At 44.0% G+C, this 11,108-nt stretch overlaps 1 pseudogene; it reads left to right on the forward strand.

The window, feature by feature from the left end:
- Nucleotides 1-2,676: 2,676 nt before the first annotated feature.
- On the forward strand, nucleotides 2,677-2,827 carry LOC124266246 (annotated as a pseudogene).
- The last annotated feature ends 8,281 nt before the right edge of the window (nucleotides 2,828-11,108 follow it).

Here is an 11,108-nt window from a genome sequence, read left to right on the forward strand (position 1 = left end):
GGAAACAAAAGCAAAACAGATACATTTGGATATGCATAAGCTGTTTCCAGTCAATTTGATCAGATACCGGTCGACCGAGCTTTAGATGGTATTTATTGTGAACAACAAATAGCAAGCAGACTTTGTCAATATTCGGGTGGCTTTAAGGGAGGGTGGACAGTTTATCGTCTATCTCTCATCGCCGGGTGTTCTTTTCATCCGTTTATGTCTATTGTACGTTCTAAACATCTGCACGTTCGGACAGGTCAAGCTTGTTGTTATGGTCAGTTGGCCTGCCGTGACAAATGTACAGAACGACGCGTGCCAGAGTGTGTTTACTACTGGCTCTAAATTAGTGCTGCTACTACTGGCTCTCGTACTATGGAGCTGTCACTCATTTAGTTCTCGTACTTTTTAGGTGCTCTTACTACAGGATTCTCATACTATATTTTGACACAATGGGTTCTGACACTGTGTGGTTCTGACCCAAGTGGCATCAGAACCCCAGAACCCCTCTAGGGTGTTGACTCACTGGGGTTCTGACTCTCTAAGGGTTCTGACTCTCTAGGGTTCTGACACTCTTGGGTTCTGACGCCTAGCGGTTCTGGCTCTAGGGCTCTGACGCTCTACTAGGGTTCTGACCTATGTCTCTGGAGTGGCATTAGAACCCCAGAACCCCGCTAGGGTTTGGCTGACTAGGTTCTGACAATTTTGACGCTCCGGTTCTGGCTCTGGGCTGACACTGACGTAGGCGGCTCTAGGGTTTGGCTGACTAGGGCTTGATCCTCTGGGGCTTCTGACGCTCTAATGAACCTGACTCTCTAGGGCTCTGACATTTTGGGGCGCTCTAGGATTTTTGACTCACTAGGGTCTGACTCTCTAAGGGTTCTGACACTGGAGTTCTTCTGACACTCTGCTCTGACTCTAGGGACTCTGACACTATGGGGTTCTGACACTCTGGACTCTGACTCTATGGTTCTGACACTATAAGGTTCTGACACTCTCTGAGCTCTGACTCTATGGGATTCTGACGCTCTGAAGCTCTGACGCTATGGGATTCTGACACTATGTGGTTCTGACACTCTGAAGCTCTGACTCTATGGGATTCTGACACTCTGAAGCTCTGACTCTATGGGATTCTGACACTATGGGGTTCTGACACTCTGAAGCTCTGACCCTATGGGATTCTGGCACTCTGAAGCTCTGACTCTATGGGATTCTGACACTATGGGGTTCTGACGCTCTGAAGCTCTGACTCTATGGGATTCTGACACTATGTGGTTCTGACACTCTGAAGCTCTGACTCTATTGGATTCTGACACTCTGGGGTTCTGACGCTCTGTGGTTCTGACACTCTAGGGTTCTGACACTATGGAGTTCTGACACTCTGGGCAGCTCACTTTAACACACCAGAAAAGTTATTCTTATCCCACACTCACAAATCAGTTGACAGCACTGAGGAACATCTCACTCAGAGATAGTTTCTAAGATGATGTCACTAAGTACATGGTCACTAAGTATATGGGTGTGAACCTTCAATTCAACATAATCTCGACTTGTTGTTCTCCTTGGCAAGGGTTTTACCTTAATTTCATTTGAGCAAAATGATTTAATATGGTTTTACTTTTAAACCAATTCTAAACGAATTATCAAGCATGAACATTTTCACAACAACAAAGAACAGACAAATTATACCTAACTGAAAATGACAAGCTATACTTTCTCGTAATGTCTCAGAGTACTGGAGTCTATTGCCTGCAATGCTGGAACAATATTGCCCGATATCTGCTCGTCTACGTCATGGCCCATTATGAAACGTTAGCTTTATCAGAGTACCCTCTGCCGCAGTGGAGGGGGTCGGATGTCCATTAACAACGTCTGCAGCCGATACAACACCTACTACAACGAACGTCACTAGGGACCTCTTGTGTGTGTTTAGGATACACGTGTACCCATCGTGTCGGGGTAACGTGAGAGGGGGGAGCGGCATCTGGAGCAGATATATGTTCATCCAGGTGATGGATTTCACCTGTAATCAGCGGCAACGTCTGCTTTGAAGTTCCTGCGATCTTTGTCAGTGAGCACGCGCATCTATCTGGTTATCAAGGTGTGTCTATGGCTTGACATCAGCGCGACCACACAGAGTGGGAACTATGATGGAGCCTATGATGATGATGAGTGAGTGAGTGAGTTTGGTTTTACGCCGCTTTTAGCAATATTCCAGCCATATCACGGCGGGGACACCAGAAATGGGCTTCACACATTTTACCCATGTGGGGAATCGAACCCGGGTCTTCGGCATGACGATCGAACTCTTTAACCACTAGGCTACCCCACCCATGATGATGATGATGATGATGATGATGATGATGATGATGACATTACTAATATTAATAACATGATGAGAGTAGAAAATTATCTTTCATATTTCGTTATCGTTAGCTGACCAATCACATATTGTAGGTCCATATTTCTGGAATAGACTCGCTCACTGTTTTTGGAAAGGGACGTGAATGTGTTACGCCGCTTTTAGAAATATACAAGCAATATCATGAAGGATATAAGCCATAATATCTTATATATACATATCATGAAGGATATAAGCCATAATATCTTATATATACATATCATGAAGGATATAAGCCATAATATCTTATATATACATATCATCAAGGATATAAGCCATAATATCTTTCCCTGATCATACTTTTTAGGGATCATTTCTATAGTATGCATCGCCATGACTTTAGGTAAAACTGACAGTCTACCAAACCACGAGGACGATCTTATATATACATATCATAAGCCATATAAGCCATAATATCTTATATATACATATCATGAAGGATATAAGCAATAATATCTTATATATACATATCATCAAGGATATAAGCCATAATATCTTATATATACATATCATGAAGGATATAAGCCATAATATCTTATATATACATATCATGAAGGATATAAGCCATAATATCTAATATATACATATCATGAAGGATATAAGCCATAATATCTTATATATACATATCATGAAGGATATAAGCCATAATATCTTATATATACATATCATGAAGGATATAAGCCATAATATCTTATATATACATATCATGAAGGATATAAGCCATAATATCTTATATATACATATCATGAAGGATATAAGCCATAATATCTTATATATACATATCATGAAGGATATAAGCCATAATATCTTATATATACATATCATGAAGGATATAAGCCATAATATCTTATATAATATCTTGACATATCGCGAGGAGTCGACCTAGGGTATACGGTGTGTCGAGCCATCGCAATCCCTTGAGTATAATAACATACATACATTGACAGTCACCACTTTTTGGACATGGTTTGATCGCTTGGTTAACATTCATTGCTAATGCTACTGCGAAACGGCTCATTATGATAGCGGATGTGTTTCCGTCATGTTTGGACGCCTGTGAGGCCCGTGGTTGGATTCCCGGTCCAGTCATACCAATATTGAAAGATTGTTCTTGTTATAAAGGGAATAAAACAAGGACTGGTCGGCCTAGAGTCTTCCAAGAATATTCATCTTAGACTGTCGCATGGTATCTCAGTGAACTAACCCTGTATAAGTGGCACTCGTCCGGGCCAGTCAAACACACACGCACGCACGCACGCACACACACACACGCACACACACACACACAGCCACACATACACAGCGCCACACACAGACAGCCACACCGAGAGACACACAGAGAGACACACACACAGCCACACAGTCCCACACACATACAGAGAGCCCACACACACAGCCACACACAGTCACACTGCCACATACAGAGCCACACACACAGCCACAAACACACACACACACCCACCCCGCACACACACGGACGCACGCACATACACGTACATCTTTAATCGCAACAAATCTTGAATATGACGTAAAGTGATTTACCTCAGCACTCTAAAGATGGGGCGCATTTGCGATATTTAGAATGAGCAGTGAAACGTTTAATGATAAATATAGAAGGTTGAACTGTCGGAAGTTACAGGGTCCGGAAAAGCGACGATGATCCATGCTGTTCATTATTCCAGACATTGTATTGGATACTAATGTGAACAAGACTTTCTGTTTCTGTTCAGGTAAATTAATCCTTAGAAGCGGTGGCGTAGCCTACAGGTTAGAAAGTTCGCTCGTGAAGCAGAAGGTCAGGTTCAATTCCCCAAAATGGTCCAATATATGAAGTCTAATTTTAATGGCCAAAATATTGCTGGGATATTGCTTCGTAAAACCATACCCAATCACTTGCAATCAGAATATCAAGGCAGAGTTAGATTTCGACTTAAATCAGATTGGCTTATCATTTAGAAATCTTTTTCACACACTTGCCAATAACTCCAATATTGCACAGATACTAATAGGGTCTCAAAGTCTCAGTCATAAGACAACCTGTACAAATTTGGGTTAAAATTGGTTAGAAGAGGCGACTAACGGAATCGGTTGGTCAGGCTCGCTGACTTGGTTGACACATGTCATCGTATGAAATTTGCGTAGATCGATGCTCATGATGTTGATCACTGGATTGTCTGGTCCAGACTCGATTATTTACAGACCGCCGCCATATAGCTGGAATATTATGCGGCGTTTAACAATCAGACACACGATGCCATATCTACATCTGTACGTCACCAAGCTGCTATCTAAATCTCAAGTACCAATGAACTGCAAAGAATCAACAACGATGGTCTTTAGTGAGTGAGTGAGTGAGTGAGTGAGTGAGTAAGTGAGTGAGTGGGTGTTTTACGCCGCTTTTAGCAACATTCCAGCAATATCACGGCGGGGGGCACCAGAAATGGGCTTCACACTTTGTTCCCATGTGGGGAATCGAACTCGGGTCTTCGGTGTGGCGAGCGAACGCTTTAACCGCTAGGCTACCTAACAACCTCTGTGGTCTTTAGAACAACGTGGAGCCAAATACAACGTAGATGGCGCTCTTGTTAGAAAGGCGGGGCACGTGGATGGCGAAGTAGATACAATTTTTGCTAGTGAACGATGGTCTGTGAAGGTTGATATCGCTGAAGTCAGGTTCCGAAGTCTGTTTAACAATCTACATGCAGATAACATTATTGAAGAGGGACCCCTTATAACGCCGGTAACTGGATCCGGTTTCTGAAACACCGCGTGGGGCACGGTTACAGATAAGGGCTGGAGAGTGAAACAGGGATCTACTGACACATCAGAAAGATATTATTATATACACACGCCGTTCAAGCTTCATGGAAACATTATGATGTAGAATGAGTCTTTTGAATTTGTTGCCGTCTTTTCAATTACTTGTAACAACCAAAACATTTTGGGTGGTTCACGTCAGTGATGGTTTATTTAAGTGTTCCTGTATTCACAAATACATACTTTTTTCCAACATTTTGTTCGCTTGAAAGTGTTCGTGAAAGCAGCGCCTACCAGCCTAATTTAAGACTGCTGGGCGATGTAGCTTTTCAGGAGACCACCTCGACTTGATATGTGGAATTGAAAGTCAACACAATTGAAACAAGAAAGAAATTAGGCAGATCAATCTTTTAACAATTCTTTTGCAAATTAAGTCTTTTTCGAAAAGCGAACCACATACCTATGATTGTTACACAATGCCCCTTAAACTGCCTCTGTGACAGACCTTCCCGAGATTGCCTAATATAAGTCCAATCCGATTCCAGATGTGACGATCAAGCACCGTCTAGTTCCGTGATTCGCCGCTAGGGGAAATGTATCCATACAAGCAAGACGAGAGCAACAGCGAATTCCGTTTTCTTGTTTCTAAAGCACACCTAATTTGTTTTCATACGACACCCAACAACCGCAACCAGATGTACAGACTTACTGCACGGGCGCAGCGCAGTGCTGGCAAAGATACGGTCTACAAGACAGGGCCCCACGCAGCCCTGTGTAAGTTTTGTTTTGATAATATTGTAAGTAAAAAGCACGATTCTGCTATAAAAGCCAGCAAACCCCCCAGATGTTGGAGTCTGAGTTTCCACACATGGTAAGGACTAGCCACTGTCGATTGAGTACAGGCCTCCTGACGAGATCCCCACCCCAACAGGTGGCAGCACCGAATCTCGAGCAGACGACAACAACTGGAAGGAATAATATCAACAATTGATACAAATGTTTTTACAAACTTCTTACACACGATTTTCAGACTTGTGTACATGTTTCGACGCGATTATCCATGGATACCTCTGGCTGTTAACTCTAGCGATAAATTCCTCTCTCGTGTAAAATCGACAGGGGTATCGGGTTATACAAAAAGAGAATGTTCCAATAAACGGAAGATAACATAGCTAAAATATTCGTCGTAAGACAGATGTTTAAAGATTTCCCCATCTTTTGATTGGTTGGTTGTTTAACGCCGCACTCAGCCATATTCCAGCTATATGGCGGTGGACTGTAAATAATCGAGTCTGGGCCAGACACTTCAGTGATCAACAGCATGCCTATCGATCTACGCAATTGGAATACGATGATATTAGCCAACCATAACAGCGAGTCTGACCACCCGATCCCGTTAGTCGCCTCTAACGACAAGCATGGGTTACTGCAGACCAATTCTAACCCGGATGTTCACGGGTCCCATTCTTTAAACAAATGCTTAGTCTCTGCATATATATAATTTTGATAGTAACAAACAAGGCCATTTAAATTGAAAATGAGCCCTAGAAAGACCAGAGATTCAGAACCTGAGGAAATCTAGACTTGCTTCATTTAGGGCTTTAGCACTGCAGGGAGGGCTTGGCAGTAGGGAAAATAATGTGGTTCAGGGACTGTGAGACTGACTACCATTCTTTGAAAAACACCGGTCAGCATGGATTCCGGTGTTCTTTCTGACCGTGGTGGCATGCACAACGTGGAGTCGACCCTAGACTGAAATGATGACCACTGACCGACGATGTGGCTAAGACAATTAAATTTTCCTTTTTGATAAATTGAAATTGAGGTAGTGTCTCATGTTAGAAGAATGACCTAGAGAACAATGGTCGTGGTCACAATTTCGATGTATATATGACAGAAGGAAAGTACCACTAAGCTCCATCAGCCATGGCTTGGATTGAGTGCTATCCAATCCGAAATACCCGATGTTCGTTGAAGAGATGGTAACAGCCGTTCGCTCGTTTCGCCAAACACTCGGGTTCGATTCCTAGTGTGTGAAACCCATTTCTGGTTTCGCTCGTTCTGGTGTAGCTGAAAGTGGAATATTGCTAAAAGCCACTCACTCACTAACTCATTCAGTCTCACCCACTCACTCTGGATAACCTAATCTTGCAGAGATGATAGATAGTTCAAGTGAATTTGGACATGTGTGGTTCAAGATGGCGTTACGCTCGGCGTTTTCACTTTGTCTGCCTGAGGACGCCAGGTAGTGATCAAACTTGTTCACTGATCACTGAGAGATCATCTCTCTTACAGACCCAAGGGGATATTTCTAATAAAACCAAACGCAACCGTTCTTGAATTAAAGGTGCCCTTAATATTGAGTTCTACCAAACTGCAACCGAACGAACGATGCATCACGTTGCATGTAAATGAAAGCGGTAACAACTTTTCCATAAACTGAATAAATCTCTGATGACATGCAGTCAATTGCGCGATTCCGACTATATTATAAGCATATAATTATGATCATTAATATATGTTTATTAATCACTCTCAAATGGTGATGATACAAGTTGGGTTTTTTGCGAAAAGATGAGCATACAGCTCAGGTGAGGTGAGGTGGTGAGGTGAGGTGAGGTGAAATTGGGTTTAACGTCGTGCTTGAGAATATTTCGCTCATATGACGACGTGCATGCGTGTGTATGTGTATGTGCGGCTGCTTGTACTAGCCCAGACTTAAGCTGGTTTTATAGTGCTAGCCCACTGAGATACCATGCCGCAGTGAAGCATGAATACCCCACTCAGACACATTATACTGACTCCGAGCCGACCAGTCCTTGTTGTACCCATTAATGCCGAGCGCCAGGCAGGGACCAACAAGTACCATATTTTAACGTCTTTTGGTATGACGCGGTCGGGGATCGAACCCGCGACCTTCCGCTCTCCGGGCGGACGCTCTAACCACTACACCACGGAGGCGGTCGCATACAGCTCAGACAGACCATTGACAGAAGTATTGACAACCTTTATTCATCTAGCCAAAAGTGTTCAGGAGAATTTGCGTAACAGGGATTCTGTTCTCAATGGTAAGGGCAACCTCCACTGTGTTGTCTCCAACTCGGTGCCAGTTATAAGCTCGCATCTTCCTAGTGAACATTTGTCGATAAAACATGCATCAACATTTGAACAAATGACTCCCAATGGGATTCGAACCAGACAATTTCGCAATTCTTCAAATTGTCGGTTTGGTGGTCTCTGACATATACTATATCAGTACGCCAAGGAAGAGTTACTTCACCGAGAATTCAAGCCGACAATTCCTCCCTAGAGTCGGAGACCAAAGAACAGGAGAGATAGACGCTTTCCCGCCACTAGGATCAAGGCAGACGATAGGTGTGAACGTGTGTGCGTGTGTGTCTGTGAATGAGCGTCAGCACAGGTGCAGGGTCGGGCTGGAGATTTGCGGATGATAACGCTAATATCCCCTTCTCTGTGCTCTCCGACGAGCGTACTGCTCCCTTCTGCAAAACCTCCTCGCATTAATCCTCAGCCTGGAATTCTACAGGCCAATGAACTTGATGATAATGTATCATGTAAAGTACCTGTTCATGTTAACAAGTTGCAGTCACAGAATAGATTTGCGAAATTCAGAGAAACACGAGACTGACGGCAACTATCGCTTTCTCTTCGCTCGTCCCGTTCAAATCGTACCAGACGCGCATGGATGCGAGACTCTCCTTGAACTGTTGGGAGAGAACGTCTATGTATGCCTGAATGCTATCAGATAAAGACGTTTATGAAGCTCGAAATGGGAATCGCAGGGTCGCAGAATGATGTACATCAAAGACACGGTCATGCAGCTAAGGAGGTCTGGGAAAAGTCTCTGGCTAAGCCAGCTCCGTCTGATGGGCGTGGTCGACCGGGAGGGGAGGATTCTTCCCTGGTATTGTTGCACCGGAACCATGCATGTTTTTTGCAAGGAATGATCACATATTTTGTATTTATTTGCCTATCGCGCTGTGTTAACGGCGTGGCGGGTCAGAGTTGGGAGATCATGTCGGGAAAATGAGTTCTGGTCTTTGGGAACGTGAACAAGGTGACACTGTTGTTCCTCAGGAACGTCAACGACGGTCTGCACATCGTTAAGTTTTCATAACAGATATCAGATATTTAGTCTGGCCATGCCGGGCGGTGTTATATCGCCAAATTGATGTCATATCTGCACAGATGCTACCTGGGTGCGTCTTAATCTCTCAGATTAAGAATGTTACGAAATATGCATCATCGTCCTGGGCAGCATCTGCACCATACTCGTGACATCAGTTCAGGTCCGTGTGGTTTCTCTGGGATAGGTGAGTGAGTGCGTATGGTTTTACGCCGCTTTTAGTAATATTCCAGAAATATCACGGCGGGGGACACCAGAAATGGGCTTCACACCGTGTACGCATGTGGGGAATCGAACCCGGGTCTTTGGCGTGACGAGCCAACGCTTTAACCACTAGCCTACCCCACCGCCCCGTCTGAGATAGGGTATCAGTGAGCTGGAATATTACTCCACTTAGAAAAAGAAATATCACGGTGACCTGTGTATGTTCGAGTCTGGGACAAGTAAACCAGTGATTGTCAGACTAACTTAGAGGACATATCACGCCTGTTGTTCGGACCCACGTGGAGGCCAACACGTCTGTTCAGATCAACGTAGAGGACACACCACACCTGTTCAGATCCACTTTAAGGGTAAAACACACTAGTTCAGACCCACTTAGAGGGCTATACTAAACCCTTTCAGAACATCAGGTAGGATATACCACGCCACACATTACACCTGTTCAGACTGAGGTAGACGCCTGTTCAGACCTAAGTAAAGGGTATACCACACCTGTTCAGCTCTAGGTAGAGGGTATATACCACACGTTTTCAGACCGAGGTAGTGGCCTGTTCTGATCAGGTATAGCACATACCACACCTTTTCAGATCCAGGTACAGAACGAACCACACCTGTTCAGATCCAGGTACAGAACAAACCACACCTGTTCAGATCCAGGTACAGAACAAACCACACCTGTTCAGATCCAGGTACAGAACATACCACACCTGTTCACCAAGTATAGAACATACCACACCTGTTCAGATCCAGGTACAGAACATACCACACCTGTTCTGATCAGGTACAGAACATACCACACCTGTTCAGATCCAGGTACAGAACATACCACACCTGTTCAGATCCAGGTACAGAACATACCACACCTGTTCAGATCCAGGTACAGAACATACCACACCTGTTCAGATCCAGGTACAGAACACCACAACTGTTCAGATCCAGGTACAGAACATACCACACCTGTTCAGATCCAGGTACAGAACATACCACTGTTCAGATCCAGGTACAGAACATACCACACCTGTTCAGATCCAGGTACCACACCTGTTCAGATCCAGGTACAGAACATACCACACCTGTTCAGATCCAGGTACAGAACATACCACACCTGTTCAGATCCAGGTACAGAACATACCACACCTGTTCAGATCCAGGTACAGAACATACCACACCTGTTCAGACCAGGTACAGAACATACCACACCTGTTCAGACCCAGGTAGAGGATACACCTGTTCAGATCAGGTACAAAACATACCACACCTGTTCAGATCCAGGTACAGTCCACCTGTTCAGATCCAGGGTACAGAACATACCACACCTGTTTCCCTGATCTGCACATACCCCTCCTTTTCAGATCCAGGTACTAAAGCCCTAAATAAAGCAAGTCTAGAATTCCTCAGGAATCTCTGGTCTCCCTGGGGCTCCTTTTCAATATAAATGGGCTTGTTTGTTACTATCAAAATTATATATATTCAGAGACTAAGCCTTAGTCTAAGGATACGTATGTATCAGAGTCAAGTTTGTTAAGGACTGACATATCCCTGACCGTCAACTCAGTCCGCCAGAGGTGAGGTGAAATTGGGTTTAACGTCGTACTT

This window comes from Haliotis rubra, unplaced genomic scaffold (genome assembly GCF_003918875.1).
Source record: "Haliotis rubra isolate DU_JTF1 unplaced genomic scaffold, ASM391887v1 Scf124, whole genome shotgun sequence".
NCBI classification, from domain to species: domain Eukaryota; kingdom Metazoa; phylum Mollusca; class Gastropoda; order Lepetellida; family Haliotidae; genus Haliotis; species Haliotis rubra.